The sequence below is a fragment of the Parus major genome, chromosome 10, assembly GCF_001522545.3.
Source record: "Parus major isolate Abel chromosome 10, Parus_major1.1, whole genome shotgun sequence".
In the NCBI taxonomy this organism is placed as follows: Eukaryota; Metazoa; Chordata; class Aves; order Passeriformes; family Paridae; genus Parus; species Parus major.
In genome coordinates this window covers 18,659,990-18,672,535 of record NC_031779.1, presented here as the reverse complement: position 1 = coordinate 18,672,535, position 12,546 = coordinate 18,659,990, and the positions used below count along the sequence as shown (strand labels likewise).

Below are 12,546 nucleotides of genomic sequence, written 5' to 3'. Positions count from 1 at the left end.
ATGCTGAGACACAGCAAACACGTGTCTGGGAGATCCTGCTGCTTTGGGAAGGGTTGGATCTACCAGGGGCACAATGCTGAGGCAGAACAAACACGTGTCTGGAGTTTCCAGCCCTCCTGCTTTGGAAAGGTCTGGGGAGCACCAGGATCCTTCCCTGAGCTCAACAAGCCTTGAGGGATGGCCGTGCTTTGTTTGGAGGGGTTTTACAGCTCACAGGGCCCAGCTGTGCTCCCCAGGGACCAGGCAAGGCTGAACAGGTCACAGTGTCACGGGGAGACCTGTCTGGAAGTCAGGAAAGGGCAGAGGAGCCCATGGTCTGGCTGGGGGCTTAGGGAGATGACAATCTGTACACTCAGGAGTTTATCATTTCCGAAATAACACCTTACTCTATCGCTTCCCCCTCCTTTGTCATCAGAGAAAAACTCACACTTTCCTAACTGAAAGTTCAGTCTAAACATAAATGTCACTGAAAGCCCAGCGAGACCTTTGCTTCTCTGGTTTCAGTCTCCTGAGCTGTGGGGAAGATTATGCAACAGGAACACCGGGGTGACTCACCTTCTGGCATTGCAGTAAATTAGGAAATGTTTGCTGCCATGTTGTAGGGCTTTCTACCGGCTATTTGTGGGCTGCTTTTTTCTTTGCCAGTGTCTTCAAATCCCAAGTGTTGCCTGCTGCCCTGGTCTGAGCTAGGAAAAGGCTCCTCAGTAGGTGCAGCTCAGCTCTGGAGCAGAGGGTAATGACAGCAGCTGTCAGAAGGAAATTACGTTAAAGAAATTCTGAATGTCCTTGCTCAGCATTCCCCCTCCCTTTAATATTTCTTGCTTTGTTGAATTTCTTGAATATTTCTGGCTTTGTTTCTCTGCTGTTAACTCTTAACAACACTCTCAGCCATCAGGCACTAAGGGGGTCAAGGAGATTTTTCCTCCCATGTTTGTTCCTGAAGCACAAGGCTTGTCAAGATCACAGAGACTCTTCTAAGAGAGTCTGAGTATGTCAGAGAAAGGACAAATTGAATGGAAGAAAAATCATGTCAGGCTCATCCTTCCTTCTCTGCAGCTTCTTTTGGTTTAAGGTTCAAAATAAATGTGTACTTGTCTTGAAGCATGAGAATTCTCAAGGTGAGCCTTCCCTTTCCAAATCTATGGCAAGAATTAATTTTTGGAAGGAAACTGCAGAATAAAGAGAAATATTAATATTGTGAGATTGAAAGTAAAACTATGAGGACTGGAAACACTATGAAGGACACTAACCAGACTGTTGGTTAAGATGTGTAATGCCATAAATAACCCTGATGTGAGCCTTTGTTTAATTTAATTTCTGGTTACTCTTGGTACATCCTTAAAGGATTAGAACAGAGAAAGCCCTAAAGTTACATCAGAAATTCCACAAATGCCCCCTTGTTGTTAAAAGGTCCAGTCCTGAGTTTGGACTTTTCTAAGCTACACAACCTGTTGTGGTTGATATAAACTGAAATTTCAGGCAAATACAAAGGGGCATTTGAGGTTCTCAGCTTGCTCTGTACAGTACCTCATTTTTCCAAAAAAGAAAGCATGAACTTACTTTGCCATGGAAATCAAATAAGGCATCAAAGCCCAATTTCCTAAGGACAGTATCTATCAGTTTCTTTGAAGCAGACATTTTTATGACCAGCAATGTTAACAAATCCAAACTAAGTATCCAATCTGTCAAGGAGAAAAATAAGTTTAGAATGAAAGTAAGTATTGCTCGTTAAACTTTAATGGCGAGGCATTTAAAAGAAGAAAACCATCCATTATAACATTGGTGGAACAGTGTGTTGTCAAATTCCCCAGAGAGGACTTTTATCTTGATGTTTAAATATATTATATTAAGGGATGGCTGTTACTCTGTTCTCTAAACAGGAGGCTTTCTAGAGGAAAAGTTTAAGAGCAATATATATCTAGTGGTGGAAATTTCCCTATTGCCCAGCAATTAAAAGGAACTGTTGGATATTAATCCCACCTGTCCCAAAGGATGTGCTGAAGGAAGAGTTGTGCTGATGCAAAGCTGAACCAAGCAGTGTTTTCTTGTCCCGAGGGGAGCACAGAAGAGCCTTGAAGGGGTTATTCCATATTTTTGGGGATCTGCAGGATCAAGGATTTCTGTGATTAGTACTTTTCACTGGAAAGAGAGCCATTTATTTAGGCTTGGTAATGAGTTTAGACCCACAGTGATAAATCCTGAAGCTGGAGAGCCTTTCCCTGCTGATCACATCCCAGTTTTGTGTCCCAACTTTTCTGTGGTTTATGCACGTGCACATAGCCCAGGCACATCACCAGCATCTCTTGAGCAGTATTTCCTATTTTACTGGAATGTTCCCCTTGCCATGACTCCAGCCCTATGTTAAACACACCCTCTTCCCTGACTCCCATTGCCTTTTTCAAGGCTTTTCAAGGCTTGTTCCACATTTCCTTTCCTACCCCCTCACTTCAGCAATCACATCACAAACCTCTGACTCAAGCCAGCCCCACTTGTGCCAAAGCAGAGCTTTCCCTTTAAGGTTTATTTTTAAAAGATACATGGGAGGGACTCTATTTCAGTTATAAACTACTTCCACACCCAGAAATCCATCATAAGAAATGAAAGGAAAGAGCTGTGGAGCCCCAGCCCAGCTTTCTCTTGGGGAATCTCGGCGCTGTAAAGGCCAAGAGCACAGCAGTGTCCCAGCTGATGGATGCAGTGCTCAGCCCTATCTCCAGCATCTCCACCAGCCTTTGAACCAAAGATCACCACCTCTGCAATCTTTAATGATTTAATACCTTTAATATCCCTGTCTCATCTCACTTTCTTTGGCTGCAGAACACTATGAGGTCATTCCAGCAGTCAAACGTGGCTCTCAGAGTTGGTGCTGCAGCTCTGCCCTGATGCCAAGACTTGCTGGAATCTTTGCCAATCTTTTATCACTCGAGCTCAAAATTTCATGTCAAAGGCCTGCCACAGTCTGGTTTGCCTTGAGGTTTTATTTACTCTTTTGATTTAGATTAATTCAAGTGAAACCATTCTGGAAGGAACCAGAGAAGACACAGACCCGATGACCTACTGTCAATTTACTATGGCCCCCACAGAAACATTTATCACAGATTTTATCGCCACGTCCTTGTCTTCTCCTCACTTTCTATCAACATGCAGGCAAGATCTTATTAAGGGGTGAATAAAGGCTGCAAGGTGATGGAAGCTATAACCTGATAGTTCCTGCTCCATTTGCCACAGGAGATGGGAAGCATGTAGTGAATTAAGGAGGAAATCAGAAAGAGAACCAGTTAATGCAGCTGAAAACCAACCTGGGGAAAACATCTGTAAAATCCTGGCCTCTGCCACAGGATTTTTGAACAGAATTAGACAAGTCACTTGGATAAAAGATTCCCAGATCATCACTAAATATGTATTCTGCATTCACCAAGTTCCTGGCAAACCCAGAGCTGGTGAATACCCTTAAACATGATTTCTCTCTGCCTCAAATGCCATCTAGAACCCAAGCAAATGCCACCCCCACATCTCACAGGGGAATGTGAAGAATAAAATTTGCTACTGCCTGTCATCAGTGCCTGATGATTTCCCAAAGAAATGAATAATTCTGTGTTCGGAGCAGGATTTGAATAGTGAGCAGTAAGTGAGGCACGGGGCCTCACATTGCACAACCAGGAAGAGCAAGAGGGTGAATAATGGTTCACTGAACAAGTTGGTACATGGAAAGAGACAGGAGCCCTACGAGGGAAACTCTGCAGAGCCAGAGGGGAGAATAACACCATAACACAGGGGCACGGGAACATTCTGACTCAGGGAGCATCCTTCCTTCTCAGTGGCACTTCCACTTCTGAGAACTTGACTGCTGAGTGCTTGATTTTGATGCTTTAGTGCCAAAAAAGTCTTTCTCTGAAAAAGAAGCATTGTTGAGATCGGAGACAAGGTAAGACACCTTGCACACAACAAAAAGGGTTGGGGTCACTTTGGACTGGAAAAGATTTCTTGCTTTTCAGTCTCTGCCTACAAATGGTGCCCTGCCTACACCTCTCTGAACAATTGTCTAGAGAGTTTCCTGTTCTCAGAGCTGCCACAAACCTGGGCACAAGCTGCTGTGTTTTCCTGCCCTCGTGTCACCCCTCTGGGGACACCAGTGGGCAATGGACCCCTGGACATGTTCCACATACGGATGAGACTGAAGGCCCACGGCTCCTCGCTCAGCAGTGACACAGGTTGGAGTTCTTACAGCACATTTCATTTCATCTCCTTGAAATTTGAGTAGCTCTGTTCCACCTCCATCAACAACAGCCTTGATCCTGCCCGTGGCAAATGGCAAAGCTCCCACTTGTTGAACAGGGAGCAGTGTCGGAGCTCTAGATTTTCCTTTTTTCAGCTGAGTTCTGCAGAGACTTTTTGTCAAGCTCAGCAGGAGCATTGGGAATATCCAATCATCTGTGTGAGTCCAAAAGCAGCCAGATTATGGGCAGGCAAGGGATCTGCTGCTGTGACCCAGTGTAAGATTTTGGAAGCAGAGAATGATGCCTCCCTTAAGCACCATCCACTGCAACTGTGGCTGTTCCCTCTGCAGCTCCCATTGTTTCAAATGGATTTCAAAGTGCTCATCATCTGCCAAGACTGGACTTCTGGTCCCAAAATAAAAGCATGAAAAACAGAATAAATTGGAATTATCATTTACCACACATCTGGCAGCACAAGGACTGTCTTTCAGGATTGGAGTTCCTGGAGAATACGCGTTCCTGCCCCGCTTTCCTTGGAGATGCATGCAGTGAGTCCCAGCCACTTACATATGTGGAAAAAAATTGATTTTTAAAGCAAATGACCTTAATCCAGGGAGACCTGTCAACCTTGGATGTATCTCAAGTTTCCCTTCCAAGGCTGCTGCAGTAATCCCCAGTTCATAAAGCTGAAGGCCAGGGAAATCAGAGACTCGTGGTCCTTGTGCGTGGCCTCTGCACAGCTGCACAGTTGGCTTTTCCCTCCTGGGTCAGTCTTTAAAAGGACTTAACCAAGGCTGACAAACCTAAAATTAGATTTGCCAGCTCCAGGAGGAGTGTGAACATGTCCCTCCCCTCTCAAGGCTGCATCTGTATCCAGCCAGGGCTGACTGGAAACCAGAACTGTTACTTATCAAGGAGCTGTGAGGACAGACAGGCAGGAAAGGGGCACAAATAAATGTTGGTTTGAGTTGTGTCCACGCTTCCACTGACTCCACCAGGTTTTAGATCCAGCTCTCCATGGGAATCAGGGTAGTGGGAGACTGTCCTTAGCACAGAAGTGCTGTTACACTCACAATAAATGCCATAAAATGACAATTTCCTGTCCGCTCTGGTCCTCTGTGTGTCTTCTCTGCCAGCAAATCCCATGGGGAAGGGAGTGTCTGTTATTCCATCTTTGTTTAGTGCCTCGTACAATGAGCCTCTCTTCCAGTTGGGGCCACTTGATGCTGCCACAATACAAATAATAATGATTCTAATAATAAAATGCAGACTTCAATGGGCCGAGCTGCTCAGCAGCATTGGCCTGTCTTGCTGACTTGCTTCCTCCCACTTCCTCGCTTCCTCCCCTGCTAGAAGAGCTCTTCTGCATCACCAATTCCCAAAGGTGGTTGTCCCCACTGTTGTTTGGCTTTGCAGGAAGCACTGCTGCTTAAGACACTTGGCTTTCTTTTTTTAATTTTATTTTTTTTTCCCTCCACTGACGCTCTGCAGAAATTCTCCTTCCACACCCTTCACTTCCCAGGAACATCCATTCCTTTGGATCATCCTCCTGTCCACAGCACCACTTGCACTTTCTCCAGCCCTAAAGCTGGGGAATAAGTGGAGATAGCAGCCAGGGGCACAGGCTGGGAGGAGCTGGCAGGGAACACAACAGAATCACAGAATCACTGAGCTTGGAAAAGCCCTCCAAGCCCATTGAATCCAACCTTGACACTGAGCCAGGTCCCCAGGTGCCACATCCACAGGGTTAAATCCCTCCTGGGATTCCTGCAGCCCCTCCAGCTGCACTCTGGGGTTTCTCAGCAAGGACAACACCCTGGGCACAGCATTAGGGAGCAGCGAGCGCTGGGGATGGCTCCTTCCCACAGCATTTCATGGATGCAGCCAGCTTAGCTTTGTGTCCAGGGCTGGTTTCAATTTGGCTTCTCACAGAGCACTCCGTTGACAAAAATGGCTCTTGGCTAAAGTTCTTCTTTGTTTTGGTTGGAATTTTCCAAGTTTTCGCACAAAAATGCACATGAGGAGGGTTTTGATTTTCTGTCACTTAATCTGTTCCTCTGTTGGAAAAACGGAAGCTTGGTGGAAAAACTGACAGCTAAATGTATGTGAGCCCTCAATAAAATGTTACAAGAATCAAGGAATAAAAATCTGTGAAAAAATTTTAACGGCACAGCCATTTTTGCAGAGAATATATTTAACATTTTCCAACCAGCTTTAGCAGTGACCTGTAATTAAAGAAGAGTCCAAGCCACAGAGTTCAGAACCAGACTTTCCCAGAATTTATGGGTGTCTGGGTTTGGTTGAGTCCAATATGAACCATGGCAAGAGCTGGGATCCAGCTCCCACCTCTCCCAAGGCTGGACAGAGGTGGTTTGGAGGCATCTCTTCATTCAGGATATCCTGCCCTGGCTCAGAGGAGCTGCCACCCTGCCCAAGCCCTGGCTAGGGACAGCAGGACAGACAGAAGCATCTGTGCAGCTCCCAGCATCATCTGGGAATGCTCCACACCATAACACAATAACCCTTTGGAAATTAAAGCCAACTACAGAAAAAAATCAAGACTGAAAGAAAAGAGAAAAGGAGAGAAAAACAAATAAAACAACAAAAATGACAGGAATTGCTGTCAATCCACAAGCTGTGTCAAGAATAATTCCAAGAGATTCCTCACTCACCTCTGGCTGGGAGTAGGAGAGGTGGTTAGCACTGCCAGGCTGTGTCCAGGGGCTGCAGAAGGGTCTGAGCTCTCCTTGCTCCTGGTGCAGTGGGGAAACATTTGTGCTATCCTCAAGGTATGTATTTCTCTGCTAGATATTCTGGGACAGGTTTTCACACCGACTCCACATCTTGGGTGCTGACCTCCTTAGAAAATCTGTCCCAGCCAGGTGCTGCCAAGTTCCTGAAACACTGGCCGGGGGCGATTTTGGAAATATGGCCACACCTGTCCTTGTTTCGCATCACTATCAAGCCCAGCAAATCTTTAGATTGGCCTGATTTCAGCACTGCTTTGAATCCCTGCTGCCAGGTGTTGTTGGGGGAAACATGCTGTCCTCACCACGGTGCATTCTGTCTCAGAACAACTTAATCTTGTGTTTTGGCCCCAAACCAAAGGGGCCATTCCTACAGGCTAATAGAAATGCTTGGTTTATTGTCTTGCTGGGAACACACCGGGGTGGTTGGAAGGGGATCCCAGAGTCTGATAAAACCAGGCTACCTGTCTTGCTCCTTGTTGAGACTGGTTGGGGCAAGCTGCCAGCAGCAGCTGTTCCTTAATTGCACAGACACTTATCTTGTTCTGACACCACATGCAAACATTAATGTCTTTCTGCAGATTATGAATTTGGAGAGTCACTCCGTGGGCTTTCAAAGGCTGTGTGTATTTCTTGGTCCATCAGAAGAGATAGATGGAGGGGCAGAGTCCTGGGGACACATCTGAGCAGAGACACACGCCTGGTGTCACCTGCTAAGCTGCTGACACAAAATGGTCTTGTAGCACCATTTCAAGCAGAGGTGGCAAAGGCCAGATGCCAAAATCAAAACAATATGGGTCAATATGAGTGTGTTTGAAGGAAAGAGGTTGGCCTTAGGTGGGCTACACACAGCGCTGCCTGAGGCTGTGGGAGATCACTGGATCCCAGAATGGTTTGGGTTGGAAGGACCTTAAAGCCCATCCTGTTCCACTCCCTGCCATGGGTAGGGAAACTTTGCACTGTCCCAGGTTGCTCCAAGCCCTTTCCAACCTGGCCCTGGGCACTGCCAGGATTCCAGGGGAGCCCCAGCTGCTCTGGGCACCCTGTGCCAGGGTCTCCCCAGCCCCAGGGATGTTTGGTTCAGCCAGCAGCACTCAGCTCTGTAAGCACCCACATGGCTCTCCCTGCTGCCTCCAGGGTTTCCCCCTGGGCTTGGCCACCCCCCAGGCCCTGCTGGTGCTTGCCCCAGTGCAGGGCACCGGTTCCTGGAGCTCCAGACGTGTCTGTGTCAGGGCAGCCTGGGTTTGTGTGAGTCCCCCAAGAGCGCCCCTCCGCCCACGCCTGCTCAGTGCCCATCTCTAATTTTCCACCCGAGGAAGCCCGTCTGGCTGCTTGGGCGGGAGCCTTTCTCAAGGTTCCCAGCTCTGCCTGGCTTTCAGCAGAGTTTTATTTTTGGTGCTGAGCCCTAAAGCCAAAAGCCCGCTCCTCCCTTTGCTCCGACCGCTGGTGCTGGGAGGCTGCTGTAAACAGGCTGGGGAGGGAGCAGAGCAGAGCCCCTGCTGCAGGGATGGGGGGATGAACCCCCCTTGCTCTTCCTAGGATTTGGCATTCAGGGCTCCCCGGGGCAGACATGAGATCACCAAGAAAGGGGACCTAGAAGTGTTATCTCTGTTCCTTAGTGGAGGCATGACATTTAAGATTGTCCCTACTAAAGAGAGGCCTTGAAGAGAAAACAGCAGCTGGAATAGTCAGTGTTGGTCATCAGCTGTCTGTCTACCTCTCACTCATCCTCAATCCCATGAGAAATCCTATGGAATTTAACAGCTTAAACAATAGCTTCCACATAGATTAAATTGAGGCATTGCTCTAAAAAACCCCACAATGTATGAGGGTGATCTTTCTAAAGCTTCCTTTCAAAAATCTGTAGTGGGTTAATCCCTCTGCATTACATTAAATGTATGATTTAAATGATTCATAAACAAAGGTCAGGGCTGCTCTGGAAACTTTGCCTTGCACAGCTTCTCTGCTTGGGAATATGGATTTTCATCACATTTATGGACCAAACCCCCACTCTGCAGTCTTGCCACCAAGCCAAGACAGACTTTTGGTGCCAGACTTTATGGTGTTCTGTAAGGAAATATTTCCTTTATCTGTACAAAAGGCAAAGGATCTGATAAACCCATTTCCCTTCCAGACCCTGACACATGATGTATAACCCCAGTGGGCCTGAAATGATCTTCACTCAAATTTTATTTCCCAGTTCCTGTTTTCTTGGTTGCACTGGGCTCTTTTGCTTTTCCCTTTCTTTCTTCTAAACGAATGAATGAATGAAATTCTCACCCCACACATGGCCCACTCTGTTTGCACAACGTACAACTTCCTAATTTCTCTTAAAAGCAGGAGTGAAATTTTGCAGCTGGAGCAGAATGGGGTTGAGCAAGAATTTGCTGCCCAAATGATAGAAAGGAAAGGAGGCTAAAAGAGAATGGCACTTACAGCAACTCTACCTGGTGCCTGAGCCACACTGAGGCACTAAAATAAGCAATTTTGAATTTTGAGTAGGCTTGGTGTTAAACATACACCCAAGGACTTGGTTGTACTTCATGATCTTGGAGCTCTTTTTCAAGCTTAACCATTCTATGATTTTACTGAGTGCCCTGGATGACACAGGGAAGCAGCAATTTGCCTTATTCCTACCCAAAGTGGTGTTTGGTGGGTGGCTGGGAGCTGGGTGCCTGCTGGTCCTACAGCACCAGTGACCCCCTGGCAGCACGTCCCTTTGCACTGGGACTGTGTGCTGGGAGCAGATCTCTGCTCTCTGCCAAGCCACGGGGAGCTGATGTTTCTGAACGGCTCCACTGACCAGATGCACTGAGCATCCAAATCCAACAACTTGCCCAAAAATCTTGGTTTTCCTCCTAAACCCAAATTTGCAGCCCCGATAAAATCTGAAGGATAACTCTTGGGCAGTTTTAACCCCTCAAAACCACACTGTGGTGGAAAATACCTGGGTACTGGCTGCTCAGCAAGGCAGTGTCATTCTGGCTGCTCCTTCCAGGCTGGAAAAGGTGCAAATCTTCAGGTGCAATCCCATGTGGAAAGCATTGTGTGCTTCGAAGCCTCCAGCCGGGGCCAGGAGCCGGTGTCAGCGCATCCCCGGCGGTGCCAGCAGAGCCTCTCTCACCTGGCTGCCCCACACAGAGGAAATATTATTGTTGTGTCAGTCAAACACTGGGGCTCCACTGAGGAATATTTTCCAAGGGAAAAAAGCTTCTGTGAGTTCCAGCCAGCCTGCTCAGACAGAGGGGAGGGATCCAAGGTGCCAGGTTTCCACACACGCACATTTCCATCTTGCAGTGCCCTGCAAGGGACAGGAATTATCCCGGGCTTTGTGTGTGCCAGGGGAGTGAGGAGAGCACAGGCAGGGCATGAAGGGGATGGGAAACAACTCCTCTGTTGTATTCACAGCATTTTTTTCCAAATCTGCCCCTTTTCTGCATTCCCAGCATCACACAGGCTCGGGCTATATGGCTTTACTGGAACTGGCTTGCCTGAAAGTTTCTCATTAACATTTTACCGTGAAGAAATCCACACATCAGCCACACAGGCATGTGGTTTCAATCCCTTAAAACACTGATTCATTACGTGTTTAGCAAACATTTTCTCCTGCATCTGCAAACAATAGCTACTTCCAGACTTTCACTGGCCCGTGGTCTCTGCTGCTATAACGCCTTGGCTTCCCTGAAACCCTGAAAAGAGGTGAAGTTTCTTTCCAAAGGGCAGCTGGTCTGTCCTTCTGCCTCTCAGCTGGGAGTGCAGCCATCCCCAGCAGCTCAGACAGGCTGGGATTTATTCTGTGCTGTCACCCTCAGAAAATGGGAGAGTCCCAACTGTCTTTGGGATACCCTTTAGGGCTGCGGTGAGTGGGAGGCTCTGAGAGCTCTGTAAGGGCCTCGGTCCATCTGAAATCCTTTAAAGCCAGAGGTAAATAAAAAGGACCTTTTGTGGGTCAGGCACACAGCTCTGGGGTAACTGAACACTGGCAGCACCCCTGAGCAGCCTCTCACCCTTGGCATCCCCGCTGACTCTGTGCTTTGTCCCTGGCAGCGGAGGTGAGTCACCGGCAGCGCTGAAATCCCAGCTCGGGGCAGCTGTCCAAATAACCTGAGACCAGCAGAACCCTCCATTCCCCGAAAAACAACAACAGCCTCCTCCTCATGGCTGCTTTCAGGGGTGAGCTGGCACAGCTGATGGCACAGGGACAGGGTAACCCCCAAGCCACAGCAGGGAGGGCCCAAAGGCAGCAAAATTCCTACAAATTCCCTCAAAATCTGAAGTCCTTCCCTGTGCAGCACAGCACACACACACACACCGAAGCAGATTTTACTCACTCCTCTGAGGAGGCAGAATTACTCACAGGTGGTTCTTTTCAAAAATACATATGGGCTGAGGCTGGGAACATATGGTGTGATGGCATATTAATAACAGAGAGCTGAGGTTCCCTGTTACTCACACAGCAAAAAGCAGATTGAGAGAAGGACACCTTTCAGGAGGAATTCCTGCTGCCCTGGCTGCATGAATCATCCCCAAGCAGGTCACCCTGTTCCCAAAGCCTCAGAAAAGCAGCCATTTATGGGTATGAGAGATAAGGGGGTTTTTATCCCTTGTGTAGACGCCAGGGATAAAACCACAGACTTTCTCCCCCGTTGTTCTGGGATGAAAGCACATTTTTGTGGGATACATATAGCAAAGGCCATGATGTCTGGAGGAGTTTTGGTCACTGTTTTCCTACGGTCACCCCCAAAGCTGATGGTTGTGAACAAGGAGGATGCTCCACCACAGTTCTCTATGGGGCTCACAGTGGTGCCAATCTGGGCATTTCTTACTCCAGAGTATCCTTCCTCTCCTAAGTCACCTCTTCCTCCTCTCTCTTCTTCCTACTTAGAAAGGGAGAAGATTTTCTGTAGGGGAAGGTGTGATGATTTTGTAGACGTTTTCCTTGACCAGCTCTGCTCTAAATTGCCAATTACAAAGGATGGAAGAGGGCAGAGCAGCCCAGCTCCCACACTGGCACACACAGTCCCAACTCTGCCACTCCAGGGCACGCTCTCAGCTCTCCAGGATTAAAAACTGCTCCACTGACCCTTCCCTGCTTTACCCCTCTGACAGAGCAGCCTTGGAGCTGTGATTTATGGGACTGTAGGAAAAGCAACCCCTCCCTTGAGGGTCCCAGTCCTGCACAGAGTGTTCACCTCACTCTGCAGAGCAGGGAGGAATTCCCAGCTCCCTGAGGATCCTGCTCTTATCTCCTCAGTCCTGGAAGAGATCAAACACAGCAGCTGGGAGCAGTGCTGCTTCATCCAAACAAAGCCTGGAAGGAGATCCTCATCCAGCTCATGTCTCCCAGCTGGGCTGCACTCCTTCAGTGGGATAAACAGCTGGCAAATCCAAGGGGTGGCCTGTGGCTCTCCTGCAGGAGAATTGGGATAGGTCAGGCTTTTCCCTAAGGAGGGGCCCAGCAGTACCCACCTCTGGAACAACAGCTCAGAGATGCTTCTTGCAAATGTGCCCAGGATCTCACTGCTGCCAATAAAACCAGCCTGATTGATTCCTGAGCTGCCCTGACGTGCATTTGCCAAATT

The 12,546-nt window shown here is 47.9% G+C and overlaps 1 long non-coding RNA gene across 1 annotated transcript in view; it reads right to left on the bottom strand.

Moving 5' to 3' along the window:
• The window catches only part of LOC107209453, a 21,184-nt gene extending 13,324 nt beyond the window's left edge, over window positions 1–7,860 (bottom strand). Inside the window, exons 1-4 of the long non-coding RNA XR_004498911.1 lie at window positions 6,890–7,860; window positions 1,981–2,102; window positions 1,561–1,682; window positions 556–746 (exon numbers count right to left, since the gene is read on the bottom strand). This is a non-coding gene — a long non-coding RNA (uncharacterized LOC107209453). The remainder of the gene's footprint in view (window positions 1–555; window positions 747–1,560; window positions 1,683–1,980; window positions 2,103–6,889) is intronic.
• Window positions 7,861–12,546: the final 4,686 nt, after the last annotated feature.